At 43.9% G+C, this 20,476-nt stretch overlaps 2 long non-coding RNA genes across 3 annotated transcripts in view; one reads left to right on the top strand and one right to left on the bottom strand.

The window, feature by feature from the left end:
• Positions 1-1,562: 1,562 nt before the first annotated feature.
• Positions 1,563-4,434, bottom strand: LOC119014300. The gene is made up of 3 exons (XR_005072926.1): positions 4,325-4,434; positions 2,786-3,048; positions 1,563-2,406 (listed from the first exon to the last, which is right to left on the bottom strand). It is a non-coding gene; the product is annotated as an uncharacterized LOC119014300 (long non-coding RNA).
• A 3,043-nt stretch (positions 4,435-7,477) lies between these two features.
• Positions 7,478-20,476, top strand: part of LOC119014473 — a 60,397-nt gene continuing 47,398 nt past the window's right edge. For both annotated transcript variants that reach the window (XR_005072977.1, XR_005072978.1), the window contains exon 1: positions 7,478-7,704. This is a non-coding gene — a long non-coding RNA (uncharacterized LOC119014473). The remainder of the gene's footprint in view (positions 7,705-20,476) is intronic.

The following is a 20,476-nucleotide window of genomic DNA, read 5'->3' on the forward strand; positions in this document are numbered from 1 at the left end:
TCACGATGACTCACCCCGCTCCAGGCTCAACCCAGGCAGATAAAGCTGCTGAACTCCTAACGTTTTCCTGTTACTTGGAAAAGAAGAAGAAGAAAACGAAATACATAAAGACTGACTCATTTCTGTGTAACAAGGGCGCTCCGTCTGCAGAAATTAAACACAAAAGGGCAAGGATGCATCAGGGATTTTTGCTGAGTTGTAGAAATGGCACAATGTTATATTAGGGACAAAATCTAACGCTCACTTCGTGCTTTCTCTCTTTTCACCTTTTATTTTTCCAAGGTAGTGCGTAAGGGACAACGTCTGTTCACCTTCACGAACACTTTTCTGGCTCTTACCACCACAGGTGAATCACACTGAATCACAGGCGCAGAAACTGTGCACAATTAATGTTTTACGTCAGGGATAACGTTGTGTGACAAAGTCCCTCTGAAATTCTCTTGACTTAGAGAGCCATATCATGGTGACACTTTATTTTAGAAAAAAACAGCAAGACAAGCCAAACTTTGATAATTATTATATAACAATAATAAAAAAAAAAAAAACCTTGTCAAACATTCTGTTTTCCCCACAGGATTTGTGGTTTGTGGCATTCAGCTGTTTTCTGATGCTCCTCCTTCAGATGAGACAAAAAGAAAAAAATCTAAATGTAATTGCTCAGCAGGATTGTATTTATATGCCATCTAGTGGCCCCTTGAGTGCTGGCTGCAGGGTTGAAGAGAACATTACCTGATGCACGTAATGAAATGATAATCAATCAGCTTATAATAAAAGTGAAAATTAAATCAATACAAAAATATAAAATCCACATCAACACATATGTTTGCAGTATAATATTTAGAACTGCCAATAGAAGTGAAATACTTTTACCGTATGTTATATTTCGAATTGAGTTCAGATCACCTTCTGTCGCAGGATGGTGATCTTTAAACTGTTCGTGACTTCACGTTAAAATCCTTTTTCAGTTGGTCCGTGGTGATGATGATTGTGCAGCAAGTTAATAAAGGGAGTAAATGCCAGTAGACCGGCTGACTGCTTCGGGCATTCACGTTTCATTAAGAAGCGCTGTTTGGATTCAAGGAGCGTATCATATGAGACTCGTACCAAAATATACCAAGGCACGCTGCTTTGTAAAAATGTGAAAGGTCTTTAATGAGTGGGCTCACGTGAGTCGGCTACGTGTTCCACTCTTCATTGGAAAATCAGACTTTTTACATTTTTGCAAAACACTGTGTCTTGGTATTTTTCTGTGACAACCACAGAACCACTATGTCTCTTTTTCTGGGTCAAATAAATGGTAAATAAATAAATACATTTCCAGATAAAAAGGAGCACTATGTAGTTTTTTGGAAAGAAATTCAAACTCAGTGCCTTAATATTTACAACACTAATGAGGTAAAAATATGTACTTTGTTCCATAACTGAATACACAAGCTGTCCTCAGAGGGAAAATAAGGTCCCCAGAAAGCTGTTTGAAGCTAGAAAGATGGCAGGGTCCGCCACATATAGACAAAGTGTAACTATAACACTGTGTTTTCCTTTAGGATTAGTTGTCTATTCTATTCATTCACGAAAATGAAGAAAATGTGTCTATTTAGTTTATTTACATATTTACTTTTCAAAATAAAATCAACATTCATTCCCCAGAACTACATAGTGCACCTTAAGGTCCCTTGAGTAATCAGTTGATGCTCACAGGTTCAAACAATAAAATAAGACAAGCTCAGGTGTACCTTTAACGATCCCCAACTGGAGAACCTCAATTTGACACTTTAACACAGGAGAACAGTGTGCAAACAACACAAAAAGTAGCAGCACGGGGAAAGAATTGACTCAAAGAAAACAAAACAGAATAAAATAAAAATACACTCGAATGAATAAGATACAATAGATTGAAATACTATGTACTGTAGATGGATCCGTGTGCTTTCATGTTAATGTGAAGACAGTTCCATACAGAGTATATACACCCATACAGACTGCTGCATTTGTGCAATTATCCGTGGTGTCTGGACTGGAGTAGAAGGTGCTGGGTGCTGAAGTGCAGTCAGGTGACTGATGGTGTGAAGGAGCCCCTCTAAGTGCTTCGAAGCACGTGGCTGGAGGAGTTTTTCTTCTGAACGAGCTCCTGCATCGCCTCAGCTCGGCATCTTCCATCCCCAGAGATATCTTCTTCACTCTCTTGTGATGTGTGTTTGTAGTAGCTGTCTTTTTTTTTTTTTAATTTATCAATTTAAGTGTGTGAAAAGTGTAAAAACAATAAAAAAAAAAAAAAGGTGCAATGTAACTAACTCAAAAAAGGATAATGGTGAAATACTGCAACAAAGTATTACATAAAAGGAACAGGAATTTGCTTTATCTGGCACCTTGATATTCATGAAGGTGGGGGACATGACATGTACACATCTGGAAGTACAAAAAAACAAAAAAAAAACACGATATAAATCACAACGACATCTAAATCCTGGTTCCCAACCATTAAAAATGGTGCGTTTCTGCTTTTTACATTGCAAAAAAACCCCCCGCCACATTAAAAATAAGCAACCAAACAACAAATACAAGGTGTTTCTTGCTTGTAATACAGGGTCCAAACATCTCATTAAGAAGTCACTTTTGAACTGATGGTGTCTTATATCGAGCGTAAAGTGATATTTCTTACGAGAAATTACACAAATGCACTCGGTAAGATTCAAATTTGGTGAGAGTTTTGTTGCTGCGTCCGCGCTCATATGTTTTACAGTCTCATCTTCTCGGATACACTGGAACCGCTTATATTGTGCCTTACCTGTAAGAAGACCTGGGGGACATCTTTGATTCTCTGCGGCACATGCATCCACACACGACCCCGGCACCTCCCCTGTCTCGGGGCTTACGACGGCAGGGACGCGTGGCCCCCCCCTCAGCCTCAAGTGCCTTCGCGTGTGCATGTTCCCACGCCACAGGAGGTGGTGGCTCTCACATGCTGATTAGCAGTTTTTGAGCATCTGGGATTCTCTTGACATTAAGGTAAAGGTTACTCTTGTTCAGCTTTGCTCAAGATCTCTGCGACTGAAAAGCAGAGAAAGGCAAATTGGGCATCTTCAGTGTCCCCGAAGGAGGACTGACTCACGAGAGGGCGGACACACAGAGGGGTGTTTTATTAACCCCTTGTAACACAAGTTTAATTATCCAAAAGTGTCAGAAACCAGAAAATCCCAAGAAACATTGTTTATATCTCATTAACTCCACTTCTAAATCAATATTTAGTGCAGTGGTGTTCTTGACCTCTCAGTTTTTTAGACATGAATGTCTTGCTCGGTGGAATATGAACAGCAGTTTTCCTCGTTTGGTTCAGAATCAGAATCATCAGACTCAGAAATGATCTCAAGACGGTCCTCAACAACACTGAACAACAACACAGTAGTTCATTTCTTTATGGATTGGAAGATCCTGTCAAGATCTAGAGAAATTCCTTTCATTTTCCGCACGTGCCACATCACACTAATTACAGTGGAGGTTGCGGCCTTGAACGCAGCTCCCACAGAGTTGCCCTCAGGGGGCGACAGTGACGCCGTTTCATTAGCACGAAGGTCGCGAGCTTTCACAGCCTGCATTTGCTGATCTGTCATCCACAACTTAGAAAAATGTATAGGTTTTATAGGTTTCTCCAAACCATGTGATGTGTTGAAACTTTACATTTATTATTGCGACTTTGTGTCTCTTTAGGTTAAATTATATGTTTTACGTTGTGACGCCACTGTGCTTATGCAAAAAAATCACCCGATTAGGATTATAGTCAGGTCATAAAATGCCTGATTGGCACGTACTGTAGAAATGTCTTTATGGAACATAGGCCTGCAACACATACGTACGACTGTGAGCAAATCAGCAGTTTGCAGCGTTAACATCCAACATTTTATCGTGACGTCTGAACTGCTGAAACACACTGCTGCGTCCTGAAACCTGCCAAAAACTCATTCATCTTCCCTGCCCTCAGTCATCCTCGCAGGTTCTCGTCCCAACACGAGTCCGAAATATTGTGCTCTTTGTGCTCCGGAAGGTACCGTGGACCAGAACTGAGCAGACTGGCTCTCAGTTTAATCTTCGTGTAGGAACAGGTACAAAATGTCCAAAACCTGACATGTTGCGTCTAATTTTCCCCCTCTTCACACAGACGTTTCTTCCAGCTGCTCCTGCATCAGCAGTGGCCCACGCTTGACACTGTTGTGACTCTTACCCTGTGCATGAACACACGTGGGATCTGCCATTCAGCGCGGAGAGACTGCTGCCGTTAAAGAGCCTTTTGAAGGTTATATATACACACGGATATACTCTATATACATACGTGTAGCCGAGCACTAAACAACGCTGGCAACTTGTTCCTCGTTGCAAATGCTGACTTTGGATCCAGATTGCTGGCGAGGCGCTCACATTTGTTGCATGGTGTGCTCGTCTCCATGACAACAGGGACTCAGATGGAAGCTGTTTGAGCTTATAAAGGCCTAAGTGCCGAATGAAACCTGCTCTGCTCCCTGTGGTTTTTTTTCTCTCTCTTCCTCTTCGTCCGCCTGCCTCTTCTTCACCGCCGAGCTCTTCCCCGCTCTCTGACACCGACACTGAGAAAACACCGGGCACATGCTGATATTCATAATACCTGCGTCACATTTGCATTTGTGGGCAGTGGAGTCCAGGTTAGAGATGAATTTTATGCCACTGACTTATATATACATATATATCTTAGTTTTGTGTGCTTATTGGCTGCATCCTTCTGCACACTGGTAATCCTCTCGTCCGCCCCCCAAAATGTGGAATATTGTCTGAATACTTCTGGACCTGGTTTGATGTAGAAAAGAAAGATACAAATCAAATACTCGTGGATGATACGTGAACTTTCATTCTCGATTCCTCTCTCGTTGCGGTTGTCTCCTTGCGATGCTCCACAGTCGTCCTCTCTCCCAGCCTCCTAATAACAACCATCTGCTCCGCATCGCCGGCCCGTTATTGTGGAGCAGCAGCATTAACGAGACGCACTTGTGACTCAGCACATGAGCTGCTCTCTGCGGCGAACCGATCGGGCCTCCGTTCATTTATTTATTCGTCTGAAATGGCATTAATAAAACATGCCCTTGAAATCGGAAATGAAATTTCTGTTTACTGCACGGGGGTAATGGATGCGCCTAATTGTTTTATTTGGATCCGTGTCTATATTTGGCACGCATCAATATTTAAGCACGCTTCAGGGCTTACTGCTGACTGCAGGGGTAAATATATCAGATGAAATGATGATTACGTTGATGTATATGCATATTACAAAGCAAAACAGAGGTCGCTCTAATATGAATGGACAGTTCTGCCTTGGTTAAATATTCATCAACGCTGTGGAGCAATGGTGGAGGCAAGGGCACACAAACATTTTTTTTTTTTAAAAAGGGTACTGCATGTATGTGAGGAGGCAGGATATCGTGATATAGTGTATTTCTAGTGAGGGAGAGGGCAGTTCACCATGTTTTTCCACTGTAAGGGCAAGGAACTGGTGCTCGGGAGCACATTTTCCCATATTGTATCTGGTGCATGGGTAGATTTTTGTGCAGATTTCAAGAGTTTTATCCAATGTTGTAAAAGTAACAATCCCCTTACTTGTTTAAAACTCTATCCGCTACATTCCACACACTCATAATCGTCGAAATGCCACCTCCCCCTCTACACAGTCCACCTCGTGTCAAATTAACCGACTCGTCCACATCCAGAGGCAGCGTACAGTCGCAGTGTCAGAGGAAGTGGGATGAATGAGCTACCAGCCAGCGGCATTGTGTGTTTATGGAGGTAGATTTCCACTCATAACCCTGCTTTACTCAGCGGGAACGGAGCCTTCTCTATGTGTCAACGCCGGCCTAACAGCCTAACGCCAGGGCTGAAAAAAAGGACTGTTGAATAGACACGAGAGCGGTTCATTCAGCTTGCCAATTTGCCATTTCCAATTGTCCTAATTTAGCCACAGTAGTGGGTGACGTGCGGGTGAAAAGGATTATAGAAGTGATATGAAAACAGCAGTGTGGTAAATATGCTCGAGCAGATTTTTATATGTTAGTTAGCTCGCTGCCAGATTTACAAAAAAAAAGTAGCTTGTTTGGCAAACTGTCAGCCAGGAGGTTGTTTTTGTTCTCGCCACAAACTGACTTGTTTTAACAGACTATATTGAAGTTTAGGACAGGCATAATTAGATTTTTTTGTCTATAGTCAACAAAGTTGGGTCCTGATGCTTTACTGACACACATTTCCTTGCTCTTGATGTGAAAATGTCATCACGATGTCAAGGAAAGACGTGAAGGAGAAGTCCTCTCATTTCTCAGTATGTCCGTCCACGACTCATTTCCTCGTGTCAAACATGAAATTCAAGAGGAAGAGGGGAGGAGAGGACAAGAGGAGAGAAGAGTGGAGGCAACAAGCCTGTCAGAAAACGAGACTCATGTGCTTCAGAGCATCTTTTAAAACCATCATGATTAAACATGACACGTGGCACAACTGCAGTCTTCTGTCCATAGTTTTGTCATAGTCCTTAGCTGTATTTCATGATCATTGCCTGCTAAGTATAATGGCATTCATGACAATATTTGTAATGACCTGTAGGAGCAACATTGGCATTCATTTGGAGTCCTGTGTCTGGCCATGTGACGAATGTAAGTCCAACATTCGCTCTCTTTTAGCTCTGTTTTTGGTCTCCACCACCGCCTGCTGCTGCGAGTCGCTAACTCTGTCCGCCAGCCATTCGACACCTTTCACGTTGAAGCTGGAACGTGCTCTCTAAGGCTGTGGGACCTGGCTAAGTACTTCAAAACACAACATTCATATCATATTGATCCTCTGGTAGAAATATTCTTAAGTGCCATTCCAGTGTAGAAATAATTTATTTGAATGGCCAAAATAATCATCATTTGGCTCACATCAGCCGAACCACTCAGTTTTTTTTGCGGTGCTGTCTGTTTGTACGGCACAAAATTTAAGTTGAATTAACTTCTTGCATAAAACGTTCCATGTACTGCAAAGGTAAATGGCACCACACAAACAAGACAGGCCCTTTAAAACTCATTTATTTTAACAGATACCACTTCTTTTTGGGCGAATGGATAATAAAAGAGCTATATTGTGCATAATGTTTGGGATGTCTTCCATGCACCGACAGAATCACGTCTATTCTTATCTTGAGGCAAACTTGATTTGTCATTCTCGGCCATGGCGTGAACCCAGTGGGATTGGTTTTTTTTACAAATCATGCAGTGAAAACGAATCACTTACTATGTTGCGTCTGCTCTCAAGAAGATACAGAATTCAGGAATTTGCATAATAATAAAGACAGTGTTGCCCTCACTCTGCCACGGTCTGGACATTTCAGTGTTCTGTGGTATTTGTGGTGTGTATTTTGCTTCGTGTCCCTGACCAGCCTGGTTTTCCCTCCACACACCTGTCTTGCATCAGTCTAATGAGCCCAGCCCTGTTCCTAGTGTCTGTTCACTCATAACCATCACCTGTGTTTCTGTCTCACTCTACCTGCACCTATCTGCTTGTTAGTTTAGTTTGTATTGAAGTCCAGTCTTTAGTTAATTCTACGTTGAGTCATTTGTCGTGTGTTTCCCCTGATGTTCCTTTGCGTGCCGGGATCCTGAAATCATCCGTCACGCCACCGGCCTGCTGTTGGCTGCATTTGGGTCGACCTCTGAAGCTCAACAGGTAAGTTCACCATTCCTTGTTTAGGTTCACTACTCGAGGTACTTACAACACTCAGCACTGTAATTCACAGAGTGTCAGTTAGTCTTGAATCGATGTTGAACCTATTCCACACAAAATTACAAATGATTACTTAAAGTTACAGAGGCGTGCAGTCTTAATAGTAGTTGGTCGCCTCTAAAATGCATTAAACCACTTCTTTATTGTCAAATGAATGAATGAAAGTGAGGTGGGTGTGTGGAAGGAAATAAAGAGCAGTTGTATGCCATGTGTTCTTCTGGACACTGGATGGAGCAACAGAGCCCACAATGAATTGATCTGAAGGGCTGCGGTGCCATCTTGTGGTGAGCCCCGCGATGTGTTTCCACGCCGGCTCGTGTGAATGACACAGCAGCTCTTGGTGGAAGTGCATTCATCATCTTCATTTTAAAGCACGCTCTCATAGGTACATTTATTTCTTTGTCAGTGCTAAGCCGCAGATTTACAGCAGAGGTGATTTATGGCTTTGTGTTAAATCTTTCAGAGGGTCGTGTTGCTCAGATTTGACCGGTTTCTGTGGTGACCGGGGGAAGAACAGGTGGCCTCTTCTCCGGAGCTGGGTTGGGGGGTGGGGTGGGAAGTCCTTTTCCAGATCAGCGCAAACCACCTGTGTGTCTTATATTTTCCGGGAGAAAGTGAAGATGACACTCCTATCCTCGCTTTTACTGGTTCTAAGCTGAACATTTCTTCGGTTTGGCTGCAGGGAGAGGAAGTTGAGTGCGCTGGAGGTGCGGTCACGAGGTGTAAGAGATACACTGGGTGTTGTGTGTTTAGCTGCTCCTACTTCCTCCTATGAATGTGTTGAGTGGGCTGGGATGATGAGATATCTGAGAATTGGGGTGACGCACGAGGAGCCCTCAGGACGTCCGGTTGGAGCATGTTTTCAATCATTGTTAAATCAATTTTTGCACATAAAATTAAGGGGAAATCTTTAAAAAATTTATGATTGTAGTTGACATGAAATGCAACATGACGGTTTGAGGGGAGCTTTGGAGGGTGGTATCAGAGTTTGTGTTGCCACTCATGACACGCGGGTCGTTACGAGGAAAAGGGGTTGAGCCTCAGCTGTTGTTATGAGCCGAGGACCCGGGTGACCGGACAGCTTTGCATCTGTTGGTCGACAGATGCAAAGTTATTACTGCGCGGAGCAGTTGTCCTTGTGTTTGGCCACTCAGTGTTATTGTAGCTGAAGGTGCAGAGCCCACAGTGAAAGTGAGGGCAGAGATGTGTGTCTTTTTCTACATGTATCAATAATGTCAAGTAACAAAGGCAGTGCAACAGGGAACAGATTTCTAATGTCTAGATGTCATGGAGACAGAATATATCAGCAAAACATCGCAACATACTGAAATATTAAAGGCGCACTTTACAGGTTTTGTAATAAAAGAGAAAGATCCTTCTTGGTAACTCATTCATATTCAATTCTGCATTTGAATTTCCTCTCCAAAACTACATAGTGCCCCTTTTAATGACAAAAATTGAGAAATATGCAGGTCATGGTTGAAAAGCATGGATCCAGGAGGACGTTGAGCAGCTTCAGGTGTGGCCAGAAAGGAACGGCGTGAGCCAGACGACCTCCTCTCACCCTTGGAGGTTTGGAGAAACCTCCAGCGCCAACAGAGTTTGACTGACATTAGATTTGTACCGCTCGGCTAAATGTAATAATTTAGATATTTTACCAAACAGGCATGTGATACGCATGCACCTTCTCATCCTCTCAGATGCTGTTTGATGTTTTAACATAACTGTGGGCTGTATTTTGACAGCCCCAAACATTTCAGGGAAACCCCCTCCACCTTCCTGCCAGAATGTGGCTTGTTTTGCTTGTCAAATCAGGTGCCCTGGAGACATCTGAGAGGGAAACCGGGGACAAGAGAGCAGGAGGAGGGAAAGAAAATTGGTATGAAAAGCAAGCGATACCTTTGCCCCGGCGGTGCCAACCTGCCATGTGATGGAAGATCATGAATGATACCGGAAAGTCCCCACAGGGTGAAAACCTCAGAGAGCTAACACACTCCCTCTTTACTTTTTTAAGAAAATCAACATCACGTTTTGATGATGATTTTTGGTCATATTCAAGTTGTTATTCTTTTTGATTTTTTTTTTTTATTGTGTGTTGGGGAACTCCTCTGGGCAGAGAGGGCGATCGGGCCTCAGGATGCAGAGGGAGGTTAGAATTATGGCCGATTGAAAGCTTTTCTGGACCGGGTTCAAGAAGTGCTGACGAAGCAAGACTAAACATCACGAACCGCAGTTGAAAGATTTGCACATGTGCTGGCTCCCCCCCCTCCTGCCAGCCCGGGATTAGTCCCATCCTGGGAGAGCAGCTTCTTTTACATGTGCGCGGGCAGGCATGTACACACACACACACACACACACACACACACACACACACACACGCTCTACATGCACCCCGAGTAAGGAAAGCAAAGCTGAGAATGAGAGGTAAGTGTCAAGAGTGATGGGAAAATGAGAAATAAGAAACATGAAATTCCTGAGTAACCACAAGTGGCAGCATAAATGGAGTCAGCTACGCAGAGGTAGTGGAATGAAGTATGCAGGTCTCAGAATCAGTTATAACAAGGTTATTTGGATACATGACAATACAGTGAATCACAACATATTTATAATTGTTTTATCTTAAAAGGTGACCCCAAAATACACATGTTTTTTCCCTCTCACGTGTAGTGATGTTTGTCCATCTGGTTTGTTTTGGTGTGGGTGGTGAGTTTTGGAGATATCAGCCATCAACATTAATGTCTCTTCCTGGAAATACAAACTTGTTGTGAGCAGTTTCACCAACTACAGCAGCGTCAGTCTACTCATGGACGAGAGGCTCATGCTGGTGATCGCGTGGGAAGTAAACATTAATGGAGTCCTCCTCAGCTGGGCTGTTACACTAGATAGCTCAGCTGAGCCACATTAGCTTGATTGGTACATCTAATAAAGGTGAGAAGGTTATAAAAGAAGAATAAACATAACAATTCTCGCCAACGATGAGGCGCACGCTTCTTACTGTGAGGTGACAGAAAGAAAGCAGTCCCTACAGGAAACTGCTCATAAGAAGGTCTGTGGATCATCTTTAGTAAACAGGTAATGATTTCCAGAAAGAGACATTGCTGTTGAGTTTGTCAATTTATCTGATGAGTCTACATGCAGAATACTGAACAAAACAAATAAGACAGCTTTAATCGCACTGCAGGAAGAAGCTTCTTTTGATTCTAGTTTAACTACCATCACTCTCACCACACCTTCCTTGAGACTGCAGCACTATTTAGAGTATTGTGGATGAGATGTCACTGTTTAACATTGCAGAGCTGAAAGATTGGATTGGAAAGTCAGTTCCATTTTCTTTTGTGCCGTGCAAATCACGAGGATTATTTATGGGAGTTAGTGTTCCATGAAACCTGACAAAACAGTGAGATATTCTGGCATTGCAGCTAAGCGAAACTTGGAATCGCTGTTTAATTTTAATGTCAATGTTAATTTGCCAACTTTGTTTTTTTTTCCTTCAAAAAGCCAGATAAAGAGACGGCAAGATATATTTTATTAATTAGTATTTTTATTCAGATTTGACCAGTGCTACATGTTAATTATAGAAGGCATGCATTAGATGAGACCATAACAAAAGAAATGTTTGTTCATTCGTTCGTTCATTCATTCATTCATTCATTCATTCATATAATTGTGTAGTTGCCCGCCTGTATGTATCCAAAAATGCCTTTCAGTTATTTGCCCGATCTGCTGATTTCATCCGTTGCGTTGTGGATTTCTGACCTCCAGTAACCTTCACCAGTTAGCCGGCCCATCTGTCCCCCGTCTCCCTCCCCTGCAGCAGCGAGAGCACCACTTCTCAGGGATATCACACCGCGAAGCAGTGAAAGGTCTGTTTTGGTTAAAAAAAAAGAAAAAAGAAAAAGAAAGAAAGCCATCCTCCCAAACTACAGATCACTTCTCACCTTCTATCATATAATCCCTGCACAGCCTCCGACCTCACTTCAACACGGTCAGCTGTGTGTTTGTTTATTTCCTTTGCAGACATTTTGGATGAGGCTTTATGTTGAGGTGGTTGTAATAACCATGACTTGATTGGTAAATATAACGTATTTATTGTTAGACTAAGACATTCAAGAGCACAAATAAGACACTTGTTTACAGTTTAAAAGACTTAACTAATAGTTCCCATTGATTGGTGTTTAGCCCGTAGTGCTAAATGTGTGTTATGCCCCCGACCATGGAGCTAGTGGTCGCTGACTCTGTGTGGGGGGACACAGCTAGGCCACGTCAGAGCGACGCTGCATCATAGAAGATGGTGGCGCCAGTTTGACAACAGGGACTGAGTCAGCAAAACAGGATCGCCAGCTAACCAAAGGCAGCTACTGTACGTTAGCCATCGCCTCACTCCTCGCTATGTCACCACACTTGCACGACTCTATTCTTTTCTTCAAGCGTTCGTCCAGGCTTTGCATGTTTGGTAGCATAAGCCGTCCCTGTTAGATGTGGAACTGGCAGCTTTATTAGTCCACGCCCACACGTGCAGGACGAGTCATCATCATTTTTTTGGGTTTTCCATTAATAAAAGCCTTTTGAGTTTCTTATCATCTATAATAGCATTACAAACAAATTGTATGGCAATTCATGCTCAACTCACTCAGTTGTTAAACTTTTACTCTTTTGTTGGTTTATTAAGATCACATACGTAATTGTGCATTTCTTAGCGATTATCTTTGCTTTTTTCAGCTACCAGATCTAAAATCAAAACAAAACACTAAATGCCCAAATGACAAAAGTCTAATGCACGATTCTCTTTTAAATTAGATTATAAAAACAATGAAGAAGAGACTGGACTCCCCAGTTGCCAGATGATTTGAGGCTATGTGTCTTTAATAACAGGATCAAATCCACTTCCTCTGAAACATATTCTCGTTCGATGGAAAGCTTTACTATTTCCGCCGCAGCCCACACCTCCTTCATGAAACCATAAAAGCAGTCAAGCAGTACCAGGGGCAGTCTAGCACCAGGTCCCCTGCCTAGACACGGGGTCAAAGTTCAAGCTCATTAGCTGCTACAGTGAATAGTCTGTCTTGCTGGCACAAGCAAGAGATCGCTACGTCACCCTCACTGCGGCCCGGTCTTCTCTCGCCGTCCTGTCTCAGACATAGAAAATATGACACTGCCATTACTTCATAACCACGTGACATCATGGCCCTGTCACTCAGACAAATGGTGACTTTTTAAGATGTCCTTTACTGACGAGTGATGTTTTCTGGGTTGCAACATGTGACTGGAAGTGGGTTGGAGGATGACTTGGACAACGGAGCGTTGGGGGAATAAACACAGGTCCTTTCTTGACTCTTGGCTGGAGAACTGAGGAGAGACTTCTTGTAAGGGAAGCTTTTATCTGCGGTCACCAGGGAATTCAAGCATCCAACATGTAATACATCAGACGTGAGATTTGAAATTGTTTTATTGAATCTTTTTGTTGAGCTTTTTAAGTCAATACACAACCAGTAAGCTGCTTAATGACTATTTAAACAGGCAGACATTTGATCTCCGGTTTATGTTGATTTTGAACCCACACCAGGACATTTATTTTTTGGGGGTTCTGGCTTTGGGTGTCCTTACTGAGTGCTAGCATAATGCTTGTTCCTGGCCCTCCTGAAAAGTCAACACAGTGCTGTCAAACATCGTTGTTGTTCCTCGGTGAAATATCACGAATATAATTGTCGCTGAGCACTGACTGTTGTCATGTTGATTCTTGACGCGGCAGAAGAAATTGGAGCGCGACCAAGAGAAACATTACCTTTAGCAAGACGGAGTAAAGAAAGGAGGAGTGGAAACCACAGACTCCAGTCTCGCTCCACTCGTGCATTACTAGCCATCTGTGGTCAAGGTTGACCCTCCCACACACAAACTCCACCTTTGACCATTTACCTACCTACGCTGAGTCATCCACTCCAAAGTGCGTCACTCGCATCGCAGAACGCCAAGTATGGCAACGAGCGAGCGCGACCGTAAAGTCTGTGTATCTTTTACCCTCTATCTTCCCCTCAAAAAGCAAACACCCTGCTCTCATTTTCATTCATTCAAATCACCATCGGCCTCTGCTCATCCAAATATAACCCGCTGTGCCCATTTGCATCGAGCAGCATTCGGTGATGACACTCACCGAGCACTGTTCCAACACCCTGAAGCCACAGTGAAGGACCCGTGCGTCCCCCTCTCCCTCCTTGCCTGTGAGAGCAAGCGACGGTCAGGGACCCAGCGTCGGGTTAGAGGCGCCAGAGCATTGTGCAGCGGGTGACCTCCGCAAACCGAGCTGAGGTTTGTTGCTCTCACCATAGCTCAGCCGTAATGAACTCAGCAGACCACTAAAAGGCTATGGCTTCCATTCTCTACCCCGTGCTCTGTGCTCCCAGCTTCCCAGCCTCGCTGTGAGGCCACAGCCCTGGGAACGTTTTCCCTAGCTGTAGGAGCAGGAGGGAGAACAAGGGTGACAGCCAGTGTCATGGTCGCTTTACCCTCTTATTTGTGTTTGCTGCGGTACTGTCGACTGATTGCAGCTGATCAAGTTCTTGGGTTTCACGCCGAGTCTTCAATTGTTGCGTAAGAGGCAACAGCGCGGAAGAGGTGATCAGGTTCATGATTGATGCTACCCATTTGTTGTAGCGGTGTCAATCCTTTGAGGGCTTTATTCATCATCATTATCATCAATGGCGTTCATGTAAACAGATAGGACCAGAGTCCAATAGCACACCTTCAGCTGATTCCTCAGCTTACTGTGGCAGTCCTGGTTCATCACATTGCCATTTGTCACATTGAAATACATCAATATGAGGGACTCTCATGCACAAATGAGCAATAACAATGGAACTTTAGCAGGCTAGCTAGTAAGCTACTGAGACATCAGGAAACTAGCAGTGATTGTTTTATGCTGGTTGTAAAGAAATGGACCACAATACGTTGAAATGATGCAGAGGATTAATTGTGTTCCAGGCGAAACAACTTTATTTACAAAACAAGTTTAATGCAGGAGTGTCAGAAAAATGTCAGAGAAGGTGATTGGACAAACCATCTGTCTGTAACCATCGATCACAGGCTAACTTCAACCAATAAGATCAAGGAAGCTGCACTGGCCAAGCAAGTTGTTAAATCAAACTTTTACATTCACTCTTCTTTAAATGAAGAAATGTTGTCCTGTTCTGACAAAACTCCACGCTGAAGTCTTCAGTGGCCACCACTGTTCACAGGCAAACAGTTGCTTCTCGCCGTCTTCACGTCCAAACCACAGCCGTAGCTGCTGTGTGGATTTGATTGTGTGAATGCTGATTGGTCCGATCAGATTTGGACCGATCACAAGTGTATAGCTTGAAGCCCGGCAAGCTGGATCCAGCTGCATCGGCTGTATAGTGAGTTAAATGAGTTCTTTAGTGCAGCTCAGCCTACTCCACACTGCAAAATGAACTTATTCAGTAAAATGTCTGAGTACGAGTTGGATCCAGATCATAGCCACACTGTCAATCAGTGTAAAAAAAAAAGTGAATGAATTCTTGAAAGATTTGATGCTGAATGCTGTAACACATTTCACTACAGCTGCAAAGTGAGAAACCTGTGAGGAGATCATTGTTGTTCGTACAGCGTGCGGCTTGTTTCGACACCAGAGTGGGCAGCACGGGAGCTTCACAGTGTCCTGACTGTGACGAGGTGACGGAGCGTTGTGTTAATGCCCCTTTGGCCACTTGATTTTTAGGTCCTCCACGGCCCACAAACACACACACACACACACACACACACACACACACACACACACACTTACACTTCAAATCCCCCATATTGTTTTCTTCTTTGACAATAGCTTCAGTTACATAATGAACCCCATCCATATCAAAGGCTGGACCGGGGGATCGACTGGCGTTGCTCCAAGCCCCCCAGAACGGGCCAAAACCACATGGGAGAACAAACTCTTCCCTCTTTTTCTCCCCCCCTTGCTCTTTGTCACACCACAAAGGATATCAAGTGTGAGACGATGGACATGTGTTGCTGATCATATGCGTATTAAACAAATATTGCAACGGTCACCTAATATGTTGCGGTGTTCTGTCCGTTTTAGCGCGGCCTAGGAACCAGAGAAAGTGAGGCATCGTTCCCCCCCTCCGAGACACTATTCTAAAAACTGCGTTCCTTGCGGTAACAACAGCATATAGGCTTGTGAGAATTAAGCGTAAGGAGCGGGTACAGAACATCCGACCGCAGGCTTGTGGGGTGTATATACGCACTAGAAGGGTAAATGGGTTCTGATGGGCTCTGCTGTGTTTTTTTGTTTTTGTTTTTTTTTTTGTCTGAATCGCCATGTTGCGCTGGGCGACAAAATTTGGTGCTCCCACGGAGTGCACTCACACGCAGCTCTGCCAACAGCCGAGCTACATTTAAAAACTCTGGTCCTGCTGTCCCTGCCGCGCTCCCTGCCAAAGCAACTCGAAACAAGAGAGAAATCAGGGGGGGGATCTTTTTGTCTTTCTTTTTCCTTTCCTTTCTCTACCTGCCCGTTTCCTTCCGTCAAACTCTCCTCCCTCCTCCCTTCTCCTCGTCCCTGCGTCGTCCCTACCTCCGCTACCTCTTTGCATCGGTGGCGCGAAGCATTCGTGGCAAATGTTCCTCCCACACTTCACATTCCTAGGTCTTACAGGATCCCACATGCTGGTGGCTCAGCCTCTCTCTCTCTTTCTCTCCCTCTCTCTCTCCGTCCTCTGTCTCATCGGTGACAGAGGAGTGCAACTTGTGTGGGTGCCGGGGGGGCCGCGGGGCAGGGTAACAATGTGAGTGTCTGTGTGTGGGGGCAGTAATATGCTAATTCATCACTCTTAATTACATTGGCCAGGAGACAAATTCCCTCATTGACAAACAACAATTTTGAATTAATGATGTGGGTCTCGATAACGCTTGAGTCTTCTCCCCCCCCCCGCTTTAAATCACAGGACTTAATTAATGTCCTCGTCCGTTCCAATTCAGATTTTTCGCGTTTAAAAAAAGCTCCTTTTACGCGGACGGAGAAGTTTCCAGTCAGTCATCAGAGGTCTCAAACACTGGACTGTAAACTCACTCCCTGCATAGACAGGACGTGTGTTTCGAGATTGAGATGAAGTTCAAGCGAAGACGGAGGGAGAGAGAGAGAGAGAGAGAGAGAGAGAAAGAGAGAGTGCGCGGCGGTGGAAGCGCGCCACGGTTCAACAAGAAAGCAAGAAAGCTGCGACAATGAAAACACAGCTCCTAGTTACTAATCAACAAGTCTTAAAAAGCTGTGGAAAAGAAGATGAGCAGCTACGCCGCCACCCCATTCACAATCGAGACGTGCCAAGAAAAAGTGAAAAGGAGAGAACAAATGAAAAAAGAAAGTGAAAGACTGTGGACAACTGTTCAGAGAACAGAACGTGACCAGATGTCAAACTGTTGCTGTGGGTTTGTTTTGTTTTTTTCTTTTCGAAATAAAAAAAAAAAAAATTAGGATAAAAAATTGGAACTGCACCTGTGGTGACTGTTTGTCTTCAACACCATCACTATCACCACTTCACACTGCTGATAAACCCCACTTTTGGTAAGATAACATCTCTTTATTTATTTTAAAATCATATCCAGCCTTTGTTTCTATACTTTATGCCTTCTATTAGAAGGATTACCATTTTTACACAGTGTGAAATGTAGAATGAGAAACCAGAAAGTTTCATGAATCAGAAAAGTAGAGAAAGTAACCTGACCCTCTGTGACTTCCCGCGGTGCAGTAATCCCTCCCCATCTGGCACCGCGAGCAGGTTGAAACAGACACCGAGAATTATTAGCAAATAGTTTCAGACCCAGGTCTGATTATCTTTTCAGTAAACAACCATAATCAGTCTCTCCACCGGGACAGAATTACTTCAAAATGTTTTGTTTTTTGTCTTTTTTTTTTTTTTTTACGATGCCCGATTGAACCACCAGATTTGGGGTTTTTATAAAATAAAGTTTTCAGAGAGCTTCATCACTAGATCCCTTGGGATTTACTGAGAAATATTTCAGTCTTTATCATACAAGCTGCAACTTTATCGTTATCGGTGGACTCAATTTGCCCCTCGTGGTGCCCGCATGTTCAAAAAGCTGCCGCAAAAGTGCCCTTTTGGATGCAAAACATGCATAAAACAAGACACAGAGCCCTCTAGAGTGACCTTCCACTCCACTATAAACATAATTCCAGTGTCTGTGTGCTGGTGCCCCCACCAAATACAGCTGGTGCCCCCCGGCCCTCAAATATCCTGGTTCCGCCTCTGTTTCCGGAAACTTTGCTCTTTCTTTCTCAAACTTTTTAATTTTAAGTAAGCATCAGGTCCTCGCAGGAGCTGCTTCACATAACTATTGTTGGCCAATCCAAGGTGACCTCGGAGGAGCCAGCATCAATTTAGTGGCATTTTCGAGAGCCGGAGTTTTTTCGGCACTCCGCTTTTTCCCCTCCCTTCTTCTCCGTGCGGGCGAAAGAATTGGGGAAGTCAATGTTGGTTCTGTCTGCCACCCTGTTTTGCTTGGCCTGGTCATGCAGGCAAACGCAGGAGACACCAATAATAAAAGAGACTCCTTTATTTAGTGAGAAGAACGGGGAGACAAGGCAAAACGAGCCTCAGGAAGTCATTTGCTTGGGCGGAGCTGCCGAAAGTTAGTGTTTGCTTTGGAGGCAGCAAACAAGCGGGTCGGACGGTGAGTTTTTTACAGACGACATCGGCCATTTTGACTCAATGTATGTGTTTCCAAAGTTTTAAAAGGTAACACTCTTAGTCATGTTTTTGGCAAAAAAACATGTAATATTAGTTTAATTCTTTGGTGCCCTTGACCAAGGCACCGTATGTTGGCCGCCCACTGATCCTCAGACTTGGGTTAACAAGTCGCACTACAAGTCGCACTACATTGTAAAAACAAAGATTAAAAAAATAAATAAATAAAACAACAGACTGCACCAAATAAAATGCAGTCGTCAATGAGCCATCAGATGGGTAAAGATTTGGAGTACTTAACAGTGGAATCAGCCTGGGCACATAACCACGCTTTATGTCCACTTCATTTCCCTTGCAAATCAGCCTCGCATTCTCCGAGTTTTCACAGTTCCCAGCTCCTTTTTCCCCGAAACATGCCCTGAGTCAGTCAGGCTCATTAAACAGGATGAGACTATTACCAGGCGAGTTATCCCGCTCCTAACAATGGGATGTGGTCAGGTGGTGGAAGCACCAGTTTCACTGGGTTCATTTCGCTTCCCCCCTCATCTCCTCCGGGTCCAAGACCGCGACTCCCTCTCCGGCCAATAACGCCCTTCCTCCATCCATCGACAATAACTGTGACAGCTGGAATGTAGCACAAGCCTCAGAGCGGCAGTGTTAGAATTACCGTAAATTACGTTTCATTTCCAATTTCTGCACACATGCAAGTGTGGAGTGGGAGAGTATGTGTGTTACAGTGCACCATGGTTGTGCTCAGCGTGATATAACGTCCATAAATGTTATTCTCGGAACTGAAGTGTAAAAATGTTCATTCATTCATTCGTGTCTTCATTCAGTGTACTGCGCTGATGTAACTCGGTGAAGTCCCAACCCCCCCATTCCACTTCATCTTTTTTTTTTTTTTTTTTAGCTATTTACAGTAGGGCTTTCAAGAGGTCCAATCAGAAACTGTGGACAAGTTCCAGGGAAACGGGACCCAAGCACCCTGAAGAGCCTTTTTGCCTCACTTTTATTCACTCCTGTTCTTTCTCAAGAGTTCCTCCTGAAAGTATTTGGCAAACACTGGTGAAAAAAAAAAAAAAAAAAAAAAGACTTTGAGGGAAGAAAAACAACAAGTCGTTCTTGAGCCACCCACACCCCATCTGCTGTGGTATTATCTTCTTTTATTATCTACAGATTATGTGCGCTGATATGATTTCTACAGTTTGGTCTGGTGGTCATTGTGGCTGTTCTTGTTGGGGTTTTTTTTTGTTTTGTTTTTGTTTTGTTTGTGGAGTGCAGCGATATGAAACGACGAGAGGGGGGTGGAAAAATGAAATCCTCCCCCATGTGCATCTAATCGTCCATTCAGGACCCTCTTAATGGCTTGTCAGTTCCCCTTGCCCTTCCATTTTCTGTCCAATTAATTCCTTTCTAGCTCTCCGGATAAAGGGACACAATGGGGCCCCTCCACAGCATAATGAATCATTAAAATTCAGCAGCGCGGCCCTGGCACTTGGCTTCTCCCTGGGCTGGTTAGGGGACGGCTGCTTGGCATGCATGCCAGGGCCAACTTGAGCATTCTACCCACTGGACCGGAGGAGATGGGATCTCTCCCCTCTCATTCCTCTGTTGTCGGCGTTTCAACGGGAAAAGCAAATCTGAACTTTTACTGTTACGGTAGATGCGTCTATAACCGAGGTCAAGGAGCCGTGAGGTCGGAGGGTGGCACCTGAAGCAGACTGCAACATATGTCGGGGTTTTAATTCAGACATCTGTATATTTAAAAATAAAAAAGATGAAAAGCATACAGCGTCTGCAGCAAAGGAATAACTTAACATATATTTTGCATTTTGTTGCGAGTTTAATAGACTCCAGCATCCACTTGATTTCGAGCGGCGGCATCCAGTTACATTTTGCGGTGGTTTAATTAGCGTCTCTTTGCGAAAACTGCTCAGACTGTTACTTACAGGTGTCACAGCTGCATCTCACAGGACAGATGTTTGACAAGAAGGCTAATTCGA

Source organism: Acanthopagrus latus, chromosome 23, assembly GCF_904848185.1.
Source record: "Acanthopagrus latus isolate v.2019 chromosome 23, fAcaLat1.1, whole genome shotgun sequence".
NCBI lineage: Eukaryota > Metazoa > Chordata > Actinopteri > Spariformes > Sparidae > Acanthopagrus > Acanthopagrus latus.